This window comes from Oxyura jamaicensis, chromosome 2 (genome assembly GCF_011077185.1).
Source record: "Oxyura jamaicensis isolate SHBP4307 breed ruddy duck chromosome 2, BPBGC_Ojam_1.0, whole genome shotgun sequence".
Taxonomy (NCBI): Eukaryota; Metazoa; Chordata; class Aves; order Anseriformes; family Anatidae; genus Oxyura; species Oxyura jamaicensis.
This window is the reverse complement of record NC_048894.1, coordinates 20283879-20298692: the sequence shown is the minus strand read 5'-3', so window position 1 is coordinate 20298692 and position 14814 is coordinate 20283879.

The window sequence follows — 14814 nt, the reverse complement described above, 5'->3', positions numbered from 1 at the left end:
CTCTTCTCTTCTCTTCTCTTCTCTTCTCTTCTCTTCTCTTCTCTTCTTAAACACAATAGTATTCATACTTGGGACCACAGAACAACTTTTCAGCTGATTTTTTCTTATTAACTGGCATATTATTTCAAGGTTATCAGAAGTAACAAGACATGATTCACACTGATATTTATCCATCCTCCTCTCTACACCTTTCTGGCAATATGCTCAGAATCATAGAATCATAGAACATTCTGAGTTGGAAGGGGCCCACAAGGAACATTCTGGCTTCACACAGGACCACCAGAAAGCAAACTATATGTCTGAGAGCATCATCCAAACACTTGAACTTCAGCAAGTTCAGTTTCATGACCACTTCCCTGGGGAGCCTGTTCCAGTGCCTGACCACACTCTCCATGAAGAACCTTTTTCTTTTTTTAATACACAACCTGAACCTCCCCCGGTCCCATCCCCTCAGGTCCTATCGCTGGTAAGCGATAGATGATAAGTACCTTTGCCACATTGTAAAACTACATTGCAGTTGCCACTCTCTTCTTTAATCCCCTGTAGTATTCTCAGTTCTTCCCCAGACGCTATAGCCTACCCAAAAACTTATGTCTCTTGAGCTTTCTTTCCTTATATGTCCCAACTACAAATCAAAAAAGGTTGTTAAAAATAGTTAAAATGCCTGGCCCAGAGCTACACGTGTGCTGATCAGATGCTGTACATTGGCTGGTCGGCCAGTTGGCAGCACACTGCAACTTCTCTCCCTCCATGCCCTGAAGCTGGACTGTTGTTTCCTGCCTCACTGCTGATTTTAATGAAGCTGGTGAGAGCTTCACACGTTTCAGGCACACACCTGCCTTAATGCTGGGTTTTGTTGAAAGTGACTAAAAGTTATTCATGAATGCTTTAATAAGGAACCATAGCAAGATGATTACACATGCTGTTTTCCTTCTGAAACATGATTAATAAGACAGAAATATGGAATTTGTTTATTATAGCTGTTAAGTTGATACACAGAGAAAAGGCTTGATACAACAAAGTGCCAAGTGCCTCCAGCTCCTAAACTCTCTGGTATTTTGATTAAATCTGTGTGAGATGATTGCTCTCTGCATTATAAACAGGCATTGAGCATTCCTAGAAGATCAAGCCCATGTAGTCAAATTCTCATTTATTTTGCAATAAAGATACAATGCTTTCAGAATTTTATTAAATACTAAAATGCTGGTTATGATGTAGTCCTTAAATCTCCAAGCATGATGTCCTACTATGTCTTTCTGTAAATAAATAAAAAATAATCAATAACAAGGAAAAAAATGGTAACAATTGAATTTTAGCACATTTTTCCTTATGAAACAAAATATATTTATTTTACTTATAAAATATATTTTACTTATATCGGTACTCATATTTTAATGTTCTGCATGGAAACATATGATTTGTAATTATAAAGAATTATTGTAAAAGGATTCAGAGAATATGTTTCTCATCAGTAGCTGTTTCCTTAGAGAATTGTCACTATTCTGTATTATCTCCAAAGGAAGCTAGGCCTTTACTAAAATCATTTTCCACTTTTATGTTTATAGAATATTTTTAAATAAATTGTTAGCATTCAAACTTTTAATCTTCCTGAACTTCAATTGTTTTTCACTATTTTTATTTCACCCTGAACAAAAGATTCACTTATATCCACTCTGTGGTAATGGTCTCAAACCTAACAGCCTGACTAACAACAGACCAAAAACGAAATATTTAAGTTAGAGATAAAAATTTTACTTTTTATTTATTTTTGGAAACTTGGCAGTACTTTGAACCAAAGCAATAGAATTCATATTTTCAGTCAGCCTTGCCACAATTTCACTGTCAAGATCTAAAAAAATGTCAGAGAGAAAGAATTTGTTAAATATTTCTACATAAGTTTCTTGCATCTAGTTAATAATAGTCCTTGACTGAGTAGCCTCTCTAAGCTCATGCAAAGCCATTAATTCCACAATTTTTTTTTTTTTTTTTTTTTCCAACAGAGGCTTGTTTTCTGGGAGTAAATTTGAAGATGGTTCCTCTACCTAGATGATGAATACTGTACTTAGTCTAGTTTAATGTTTGTACATTAATGATCCAAAGTAATAGCAGAAATAAATTGCAAGACATTTTTTTTAACAAAACCTAATACCACTTCCAGTGTGGTTGATATGCTCTGTTCAGAGTTGAATCATCTCCAAAAATCCTGGAGTCATGAAGAATATAGTTTCCTGATTCTGGCTAATCTGTTTTTCAACATAAAGCATAGTTAGAATCCATACCGACAACCAAGTTTCATACACAGCCTCTTATTTTGTTGTACCTTTGACCAGAAGGTTGCCACCCTTGTTCAGAAAGGTGGTTGTACTATGCATGTTCCTGCAGCAGCCAACCATACAGCCATCTATGTACCACAAGTCAAAATATGTGTGTCTCCTAACACAGGTTCAAACTACCAGAAATAATTTTCCACTTTGACAGTTCATTTCATATTTTTTAAATGTATACATCTGCTTTTGAACATTTCTTCACAAAAGCAGTTCATGTGGCCTTTTATTTATGAATGAGGTTAATTTATTATGCTTTGAGGAAGAGCTGGTCAAGTTCAGATGAATGTTTAAGCAATAAGATGAAGCCAAAAGCATTATCACCCATAGGGGAGGGTGGGTATTCTACTTTTCCAATGAAAATGTGAGTCCCTGAGAAAAGCCAGCAGGCATGCCCGACTGGGTTAAAAGGGTTTAACAGGGAGAAATGAGCACAAATTATTCATGGGAATTGTTTAATCTTCTGTTTAATTATGTGATCACTCCTAAAACAAAGACTTTGATTGATCATAATGGCAGGAAAATGTCAGTTTGCACTCAGCACAGTGATTAGCATACAGCTACAAAGAAAAGGAAAAAAAAAAGTGTTCTAATGCTTTTAGCATGTTTTAAAAGTTGAGATGCTAAGTCTAAATAATTTAGAGGTAATTATATGTAATCTTTTTTTTTTTTTTTCCCAAAGAAATCTGTTTTCAATTCATTCCTTATTTCAGTCTTTAATATCGAGTCCTACTTCTTCAAGTCACTCATTTTTCTTTTTTCAACCACTTAATGCAGATCATAAAACAGTATTATTCTGTGACAAGTATTTTATGTTATATATGGCATGTGAATTTGTAATGCTTTAGTCATCTTTGTTACAGTTTTGATAAATATGACTGAAAACAATTGACTGAGCAGTAAGGAATAGTGACTTTAAATACAGTACTTGGTATAGTTTACTGAATAAAGACTGTTATACATTAGTAATCTATTTGGTATTCACATGGACATGTTAGCAAGAAGTGGACATTAATAAGCACTACATTACAATTGGTCTCTGATGAAACTGTGTATTACAGCTACATTAGTAGTTAAAATATTCTACATGATTCATATAAAGTGTTGTCGGGGAATTAATGATTTGCTTCTTTTTGAAAAACGGGGCTCTATTCATTGTAACAACATGATTAATTATGTAATAAATTAACTCGAGGTAAGTAGGACTCTCAGGGTTTTGTGCTGCCCTCAGTTTAAATGCAAAATTGCTACTGACACAAAGCAAATCAAAAGGATAAAGGAATACACTCCTAGGTATTTTAATACCAAAGCTCAAATATCTTGAAGATAAAAAGGATTGGAATTCTTGGCAATTACTGTTTATCTGCCTTATTCTTTAAGTGAATTCTCTGGACAACCTAGAGAAAACTCAGTGGCCAAAGAATGCTCTGATTCAAAAGTTCTGGTAACTCATAATTTCCTTTGCATAGCAAGGCAATGATTTTTAAGGAGCAATGTTGCTGCATATTAACAACACTTCAGCTGCTACTTTAAATGACTTAAAAACCTACTTATATTTTAGCTTCATGGACCTCAGCTTGAAGATCTGTTTCTCAGAGGTGAGAGTTTTGTAAAGCAGTGTTGATACATTTTGATTTACTCTCATTTTATTTTCCTATTTGTATGGATTTCTATCTCACTACCACTTATTGTGGTTCTTTTACCCTGCTGGGCAGTTGCTCCACCACAACCACTCTCTCACTCCCCCTCCTAAAAGAAAAAAAGGGGAGAAAATACGATGAAAAGGGCTCAAGGGTTGAGATAAGGACGAGTTTACTCACCAATTATTGACATGGGCAAAACAAACTCAGCACAGGGAGATTAATAACATTTATTATCTATTACTAAAAGGCTAGAACAGTGATAAACTAAAAGGGAACTGATAAACTAAAAGGAACACCTTTTCCTCCAAACACTTTCTTCCACTTCCTCCCCCCAAGTGGCCCAGGGGAACAGCTCCCCCCAGGCCCCCTGCCCCTACCTGGGCTCCTCTCCATGGGCTGCAGCTCCGGCCTGGGGCCTGCTCCTGCGGGGGCTCTCCATGGGCTGCAGCCTCCTCCAGGCCACATCCACCTGCTGCACCGGGGGCTCCTCCACGGGCTGCAGCGTGGAGATCTGCTCCATGGGCTGCAGGGGGACAGCCTGCTCCATCCACCAGGGCCCTCTCCACAGGCTGCAGGGGAACTTCTCCTGTGTGCCTGGAGCACCTCCTGCCCTCCTGCTGCACTGACTTTGGGGTCTGCAGGGCTACTTCTCTGCTGTTGTGCAGCAGTTTTTTATTTGTTTTTGTTATATTTTGTGATTTTTCCCCCCCTTTCTTAAATATGCTCTAACAAAGGGGCGAACAGCATTGCTTACTGACTCAGCTCTGGCCAGCGGTAGATCCCTTTTGGAGCCATCTGGCACTGGTCCTTATCTGATATGGGGCAGCTGCTGGACTCTTCTCATTGTGGTCATCCCTGCAGTGCCCCACTACCAAAATCTTGACACATAAACCCAATACACTTATGTAACAAGAATTACATACGTGTGACACCCCATTCGGTTCAGTTTAGAAAAGCCTTTTTTGAATACCTGTGGGATAGAATGGTGAGAGGCAAGGGATAGAATTGGTCTCAGTAAATATTCAACTAAGTCCTCCAGGATCAAGATTTTTATTTTCACATTTGTATCCTATTTTCACATTTGTATCCTATCTGTGGCACATTTCCTGCTTATGGATATAAATCAAAGAAAGAACAGGCTCCTTCTTTAAGTTTATTGCAAATTTTCTGAAAAAAATTCCTAAGGGATCTAGCTGTAAGAGGAAAAATATATATAATAATTCAGACTAAAAATCATGTACTGTAATAAGGGTAGGAAGTTTTGAAAAAATCTCCATTAGAAAGTTACTGCTTAAAACGTCGCATAGAAATAGGGAAAAGTAGGCCCACTCCTTACATTTAGCTTGCCATCCTCCTATAAGCAACTTTTAAACTTACTTGTCAACTCATTCATTCCTTCAAAACTCTCTGGAAATGAAACTAAAAGATAAGCGGTATCCAGTGCATACCACATACAGTTCTCAAAGCTGATGTACAATTTTTTTCAAAATAATTATTTTCTGATATGATTACTTATGTACATTCTTACAAGAGAAAATACAAAATCTCTCACCAAAGAAGTTAACACAAATAGCTTTGGTTTCTTTTACCATAGTACAGATTAATTGAGTTGCAAATATGCGTTATTCTAAATTGCATTAAATTTGCATTGTCTTCTTTAACCTGATACAGATTAATCATACACATAGATAGTTGGACTGCTATGAGTAACTGCTATGAGAAAAGACCGTCAACATATGTATATCTTTAGACCACTGCACTCCTAGAGAACTATTGTTGGCTGGAATTTTGCTGTGCCAATAATCTCTTTATTCCATCTTTCAATCTTTTTCAATTTTTCAACCCCCCCCTATTTCCTATCCTCTTTTGCTGATCTTTCAATCCCTAACTTCTCTCTCCCATATGAAAGGGAAATGAATTTTTGAACATATATGCCATTAGTTTCAATCATGCTGGTTAGGTCATACTTATTCTCTATACTGTCTCTAACATATATTGGATTTAAAATGCCTCAAGGCTTTCTTGGTCCTCAGGCACTACTATGTTGATTATTATGAATAATGTCACCTGGTTTTAAGAGTTTCAATTGCCTACAAATCTTACTGAAGCCAATGAGAAAGGCAGTGATGGCACCTCAAGAAACTCCAGCCAAATTAGGAAACTCTTATTTAACTGTCAAAATTTGGAATGAAAGTTCTAACTTCAGGCACTTTGATTTGAATGTTTCAATAATCACATTTACTTTATCCCTGTGCTGTTGCCATTTCTTATAGAAGAGATATTAGATGGAATCATTTTCAGACAGTTCAAAACCATGCTGTAGGAACTGTTCTTAAAACATATCATCAGAGATGTCCGAAGCCCTGTTGTTCTTCTCCGTTAACTTATTCCACCCTGTGACACCATAAGTGCAATGAGTGCTGTATGCTGCATGATGCATGTCCATCCCTGGGTAGGAATGCAAGATATGTAGCAGAAGGGAGTGTTTGTTCCAGATAAATAATGCCCTTTCATCTGACACATCACAAAGTAAAATAACAATATAATAAGACAGGATTGTTGTGGGGTTTTTGTTGCTCAGTTTGAATTTGCAATATGAACAATACAGTAATTTTCCCTTTCAAATGACATGGTTCTGGATCTCATCTTTAAAACTGCAACAAAACAATGCCTTATACAAAGACTTCTTCAGTGTCTTACTGGAACAATGTTTCTGCCAGCATGTACAGTTAATAGAAGCAATTTAATTTAACATAAATTAGAAAGTAAAGGTTCCATCTTAGATCTTATATGGTTTGTTTGAGTTGATCCAGATTATCTATTGTAAGAGATACACCATGTTCCTCTCTTGTTTTCCCTTTGTTGCCCTCTTCCTTCCCAAGACAACTTTTTCAAACTGTATACTCGATCACTGTTAGTTTCTTTAGGAATCTATTTTCTAATCCCACAAAATAAGTTATCATGAAGTCTAAACTCAAGATTTTTGGAGGTAAGAATGTCAGGAAATAGGGGAAAATGTTGCAAAAATCTTCTGCTAAAAAGTAGGTGTGGCTTAAGGACAGTCCACCACTCCATATACTTCATGGCTTCCCTTCGACATCTATGGGTAAACTTGGCACTTTTCTCTGTCCCTGCGACTGGGTACAATTGCTGTAGTGGGTTTACATGGCAAGGTTTTGGTAGCAGGGGGCCATAGGGGTGGCTTCTGTGAGAAGGATCTCGAAGCTCCCCATGTTTGGTAAGGGCCCCACTGCTGGCCAGAGCTGAGCCAATAAGTGATGTTTTGTGCCTCTGTGAGAACATATTTAAGACAGAGAAAAAAAAAAAAATACTGTGCCACACAGCAGCTGGGAGAGTGAGAGGAGTGAGGAACAGCCTTGCAGGCACCAAGGTCAGTGAAGAAGGAGGCGAAGAGGTGCTCCAGGCTCCAGAGCAGAAGTCCCCTGCAGCCTTTAGTGAGGACCATGGTGAAGCAGGCTGTCCCCCTGCAGCCCATGGAGTACCACGGTGGAGCAGGATTACACACTGCAGCCCATGGAGGAGACCACGGTGGAGCAGGTGGACCTGCACCGATGGAGACTGCGGCCTGTGGAAGACCTCTGCCAGAGCAGATTCCAGGCGGACCTGTAGCCTGTGGAGAGGAGACCACGCAGGAGCAGGTGACCTGGCAGGAGCTGCCACCCATGGGGGATCCAGGTTGGAGCAGTTTGCTCCTGAGGGATGGACCCCGTGGTATGGACCCATATCTGGAGCAGTTCTTGAAGGACTGCATCCTGTGGGAGGGACCCCACAGCACAGGGGACAAGAGTGACCAAGAAGGAGTGGTGGAGAAAAAGGGCTATAGACTGACCATAACCCCCATTCCCCCTTTCCCCTGCACCGCTTGGGGGGGGGGAGGAGGTAGAAAAGGGTGGATGGGGGGGAAGGTGCTTTTGATTTCTTTCATTTGTTTCTCGCTTCTCTAGCTTGTTAGTAATAGGCAATAAATCTTACTATCTCCCTATGGTGAGTCTGTTTTGCCCGTCACGATAAATACTGTGCAATCTCCCTGTCCTTATCTCAACCCTTGAGACCTTCTCATCATATTTTCTCCCCTTTTTTTTTTCTTTTAGGAGGGGGAGTGAGAGAGTGGTTGTGGTGGAGCTTGGCTACCTATCCGAGTAAAACCACCACAATTGCCTATAAACCAGCCATGCCTACTTAAATTAAATAGGTATACTTTTTCTCTCTTCTAGTCAAAGACAATCTTAGGCTTTGATGTCACCTGGATGGTGTTCAAAAACGTTGAGTCCCATTAGAGTACCTACTACTCCTAGTAGCCCCAGGAATATGACATCTAGTAAAATATGAGGAAAAAGCAACAAACCTGAAGAATGGTGGGAAAAAAAAAAAAAAAAAAAAAAAAAAAAAAAAAAAAAAAAAAAAAAAGGAAACAAACAGTCCTGCAAGTGCTGGAAAAGTGATGGACTAAGAAACACTGTCAAAGGTGAATTTTTTACAAAGATGGATGCATGCCTATTGTTCAGGTACCATAATTATGACTATAGGCCTTCCATTTGTGCAATTGTAAAAACACAATGGAATGAAGTATTTGAATTTATTAATGTTTTATAAACATTTCAATAATCAAACAATATGGCAGATGAAGGCAGTATCTTCTTTATAAACATAAAAGATGTAGGGCTTTTTGTTGTTGTTGTTGTTGTTGTTGTTTTTTAACTAGGTACACTTGAACCCTGTATATTTTAATTTTGGAAGAAAGGATACTCCCACATTTTACTTGCTAGCTTTATGTTGGGCAGAATCCTCTTTCATGAATAAAGAGGTCTTAGTACACATCACTGAAAGTGCCAAGTACCTCTTCATTGTGCAGCTTACTCATTTTGAATATCAGGAATGTCTCAATTCACTCACTTTTGGGGTAGATAAACTGTATATCTCAAATAGAGTTGCCACTGGAAAGTCTGAGGTGACTTTGTAGTCAAATGTAGCCAGCAAAAGATTCTTTGGTTGCTTGCTTGGTTGCTGCTGGGGGAGACATGTTTTGCAGGAACAGGAATTGTGACAGGCTGTTTTCGTTTTCTTCAGGTTTCATGACATTCTGAACTTAACAATATGTGAATAGTAAGCAAATATTGGTATGTCTGTATTTTATACTATGAAATTATTAACCCAAAAGATATGCCACACCAATTTTCCATTTACTTTATGGTAAAATGGTAAATACTTAATGTAAGGCCCAAGAACAGATTTACAGGAGGAGTCTGTATATCAGAAGATATTAAGTCTTTCTCTGACACCCACATGGAACAGCTAAGACACTGTTAGCACTGTGAATCTCACAGACAGCCTTTTCTATTTAACAAAGAATCATCATTATTCTCTTAAATCTGTAATTTTTTTGGTGATAGTACTTGCTACTTTATGCAGCAGCCAACAGAACTTTGTATCAAAATAGATCATTGTGTAAGTAGAAAGCAAATGTGCAAGCTTTCAATTTTAAAACCACTTCTGTTGCAGTACAGACACAACAATGCTTGCTTTCAATAGCATAGGGAAAAAACAGATTAATGGACATACCAGTCAAATTGCTGTAACTTCCAATCCAATAAAACAATGGCAAACTGCCCAAAGGAAATGCCCAAAATATTTTATTTGAGCTATGTTGATAGACAGTGGGACATTGGGAACTTTTAACCTTAAAGATTAAATTTAAAAAGGAAGAAAAAAAAACTACTACTGCTAAACGTACCTTGTCCAGCGGCAAAATTTAGTCAGCAATGTTTTATAGGACAAATTCTATCTGTAGGTGTTTAATAGCTTTCTGTAAAATTCATTCCTTTAGCAATGTCCTCAGAATCTAAATTGTAAATGAGCTGGTTTAAGTCTTCATACATGCATAATGTATAACTATTTTCTGTTCGTGGTTATATTTATACATTTTATGCATTATACATAAATATTTTTAAAAATATATTTTACATGATATTTAGGAGTGTGTGTAAAACACAGGAGGTAGCCTAATGAAAAGAAATATTCATTTTGATTAATATTTATTTAAAGTTATTTTCTGTTAATCTTTTTGTTATGACATAACACTTTCTATATAATTGTCACTGTAAAGTACTGCTACACACTTGTGGCTGTTAAACACTAATGGCAGCCCTTAAAACAAACAAACAAACAAACAAAAAAACACTAAAACACTAAAAACACTAGAAATAGATCACAAAGTTATCTGCAACATGTAATTACACGTTCAATGACCCAGTCTATGGTATACTTCTGCAAAACATATTTGTAATTGATCAAAAAATAATAGGTGTATTAATTTTGAAGTTAACACAAAAATGTCAGCAAATCATCTATCAATTCTTCCATCACATTCCAACAAAGTATATAGCTTGTGCATCATTTTAAACACATCAGTAATACCAGAACAGTTCTATGGAAAATAAGGTTATACAAATGTTGACGACAAGAATAGCCACAGTTCTTTCTCCAATTGAGGCCATCATGGGATGACAAAAATTATCTTTACAAATTACATAATTTCCTACTTGATGATGATGTGATATTAATGATAATGTATATTCTTATTCTGAGACTAATTTTGTGAAAAGGTATTCTGTAATGAGTGCCAAAATATTCATATATATAGTCAGTAAAACAAAATCCTGGGTTGTTCTTATATGAAATTAGCATTTTGTAAGTTGTGATGGATAAGTATTGGCTAGTGTAACTAAATCCCCTAAAGGTTGGAGTGCCTATTAAATTATCTTTAATATCTTTAAAAGAGTGGTCAGCACAAGTTATGTTTTAGTTATGAAGCAAGAGAGATAACTACATTAAATAACAAAATTTAGACCAGTTCTGTTAAAGAGAGCAACTGAGCAAAATTTTTAAGGATCACTTTAATTTTTAAGCATCTCTTGAATACATCCTTAAATTTCATTGCTGTGATTTACCTCTTAACTGCCTTAAACACTAAGGCCTTAAGCACTAAAGGTAAGGCAGCAGTTCTTAAGTATTTAAAACTGAGCAGCATTTTTCTTTTCCATCATAGTCACCCTCACCTTCCTCATACATCTCACACACCTAAACTTCTTCATTGCAGCCAGCTGTCCCCATCATATGCAATTATGCACCCCATGTGCACCTTGCATGTAGGAGTCAGCATGAACCACGATTTTTTCTGCCCTATCATGCCTTGTGCACACTAACAACAAAACTGCTGCTCTCCCATTCCTCCAGCACATTTTCCAGCCTCAGAACCCCCCCACCCCCCATCCATTTCTTTTCCTTCACTGTTACCACCCTTGTGCACAGACATCTCTTCTCTTAACACAGCTGAAGAGCTGCATCTGTTGAATCGTCAAGTCTCTGCTCCCATAGGTGGAAGGAGAAGGGTGCTCACAGAGCTCCTCATCCCAACCTCAGCATGGAGAATAAGGGAAGTTAGGGGAAATGAGAGCAGGCTCTAAAGAGCTACAAATGGTAGAGCAATGGTCCTTATCTGTGACTGTCAACCATCCCATTCACTAAAAGCAAATGTAACACTGTTTCACAGAATCATTAGGTTGGAAAACACTTCTAAGATCATCTTTTCCAACCTTTATCCTAGCACTGCCAAGCCCACCATGTCACTAAGCACCTCATCTACAAGATTTTTGAAGACCTCCAGGGATGGTGACTCAACTACTTCCTTGAGCAGCCTGTTCCAATACTTCACAATCCTTTCAGTGAAGAATTTTTTCCTAATACACAACCTAAATTTTCCCTATCACAATTTAAGCCATTTCTTCTTGTCTTACCACTTACTGCTTGGGAGAAGAGACCTATCCCCTCCTTCTTACAGCCTTCTTTAAGGTAACTGTAGAGCAATGTCTATGTAATTTATCTCATAAATAAGAGAAATGCTACAGTGCTAAAAAAGAAAAAAAAATAAAAATGGGAGAAACTGTATGAGAAGAAAATGGAGGAAGAAATACACAAATGTGGATGAAAGTTCCTGGTTCCTCTCAACATGTTAGAACTGGCTTTGTGCTCCCTCAGCCACCCTGCCTGAACAACAGTAGTCTCAGATGGGAAGCTCACGGTACAAAGACAGTTCTGACAGCCTCCAGAATCAGTTTCTACAGGTTACATCATGACCTGAGGAGTAGCCCAGATACCAAAGAGGCCGTATTTTTCAGTTTTGAAAAAATATTATATTAAACAACAACAACAACAACAACAAAAGCTTACAAGGTTTTACATGGTTTATATCACCAGAATATCCAAAAGCTTCTTCATCCTCATTAGATGCCCTGTCCCTTACAAATCTGTGAGGCAGTCAGTAGGTGAGGTTTAGTTTAAAGTTGGGACCTGAGGCCAGAGTCAAAGATCAGGATCTGCCTCACCCCTCCAGCTGTGAGGTTTTACACATATGAAATGCAATATAAGAATTCATATGACTTGTCCATATAAGCAGACTTCATATAGCCTTCCTGAGACCTGTAATAACCTGCATCTCCTGCTTAAGTCACAACGTGTCCCTGCATCAGTCTGGTGACCAGACCTCTCATACAAAGGCCAAATAACCATCAGTACTGTGGATACTTTTACAGAAATATGGGCAGGACAATTACCTGGTGTTCAGAAGAGTAAGTGATGAACGGATTGAAATCCAGCTGGTGACCAGTCAGCAGTGGTGTTCCCCAGGAGTTGGTGCTGGGGCCCATCCTCTTTAATATCTTTATTGATTATTTGGATGAGGGAATTGAGTGTACCCTCAATAAGCATGCAGATGACACCAAGTTGGGGGAAAGTATCAATCTGCCAGAGGATAGAAAGGCCCTGCAGAGGGACCTGAACAGGTTGGATTGATGGGTGGTTCACCATAGCTAAATGCCAAATCCTGCACTTTGGTCATAACAACCCCAAGCAGTGCTACAGGCTTGGGGCAGAGTGGCTGGAAAGCTGTGCAGAGGAAAAGGATCTGGGGCTGCTGATTGATGCTCACCTGAACATGAGCCAGCAGTGTGCCCAGGTGGCCATGAAGGCCAATGGCATCCTGGCTTGTATCAGGAGTAGTGCAGCCAGCAGGCACAGGGAGGTGATCGTCCCCCTGTACTCAGCTCTGGTGAGGCTGCACCTTGAGTGCTGTGTTCAGCTTTGGCCCCCTCAGTACAAGGAGGACACTGAGGCCCTGGAGCGTGTCCAGAGAAGGTCTACAAAGCTGGTGAAGGGCCTGGAACACAAGTCCTGTGGAGCAGCTGAGGGAACTGGGCATGTTTATTCTGGAGAAGAGGAAGTTCAGGGGAGACCTTATTGCTCTCTACAGCTGCCAGAAAGGAAGCTGTGAGGAGCTGGGAGTCAGCCTCTTCTCACAGGTAACTAGTGATAGGACTAGAGGGAATGGCCTCCAGTTGCACCAGGGGAGGTTCAGGTTGGAAATTAAGAGAAATTTCTTCTCAGAAAGAGCTGTCATGCATTGGGAACAAGTTGTCCAGGGAGGTGGTGGGATTGCTGTCCCTGGGGGTATTTAAGGAAAGGTTGGATGTGGTGTTTAGAGAAATGGTAATATTGGTGGTAGGGGGACAGTTTGGGCAGATGATCTTGGAGGTCTTTTCCAATCTTAATGACTCTATGAGTCTATGAGTCTATGATTCTATGATAAGAAGCACACTGGGTACAGAGTTGAGTCTTCTAGGCTCATGATAATATAAGCTTTTTCTTTCATGGAGAACAATGTTTGTTGTTTTTTCCAAGTGGTTTTCCGTCCTGATGGAGCTGACTATGTGTGAGGGGCTGTACGTGCAAGATGCTGAAGCAGTGACCACAGTGCTTTGCTCTGACTCCTTGGAGCCTTGCATCTGCTGAAGACCACAAACCAGTGAAAGACCACTTCCCTTTAGTTCTCATCATTTATACAACTGCTGTCCTCAGCTATCATAACAGATACAGCTGAACAAAGATTTAGCTGAGTAGTAATAAATGACATAGGATTACTATTTTTTTTTTTTTCCAAAATTTTTAAACTTAAAGGTGTAAGTGTCTTTGTTGCTAGAATAAATAACAAGTAGCCTGTGTGAGGATGCTGCCATCTGGAAATGAAAATCCAGACAAGATGACATATATTTGTTTATAGTACATATCTATTCATAGGTAAAGACTGGATGTGCTGAGCTCATTACTGTGTAGGGTCAATTCAATGCATTATACACAATCCACAGAATTCTGGAGCTCTTATTTAGGTCTGCAAAGATTAAAGATCTATCTAACCTGAGAGCAGACAAGCCTATACTTGACATCTGGAATTTATTTTTTTAATGTAATTTGTATTGTGTTAGCAGTATTCCTAATAAAACATGGTTTTGTAGTATCCAGAAAATATTTTATTCACCTTCAGTCCTCAGCATTTTAATTTATTATTATTGTTGTTGTTGTTGTTGTTCAGCTATATATTACCTAATGGGGAAGGGGATTGGAACCCAATTACATATTTATGTATAAGGAACAATGTTTACAACATGTCTTCTGTTGAAACAAGTTCTCCCAGATGGTATATTTTGTGTCCTTATTAAAAACAAAATGTCTTAAGTACTCAGAAAAATTATTTTTGTCATTGACAGGTATTTTATTCTTGTTCTGTTTCTAAACTTAGACTACACATATAAGAACTCATACAGATAAACAGAAATTTGCATGTTCTTTATACATTTTAAAATGCAATTACTTTCTTGACAGCTTTTTTAATACATGATCAATTCAGAGCTAAGATTTGGAGAAATTACTTTGTTTTCATAACCACAGCAATCAATCAAAAAGTAGAATGACATCTTTTATCATTGATATTTCAGAGC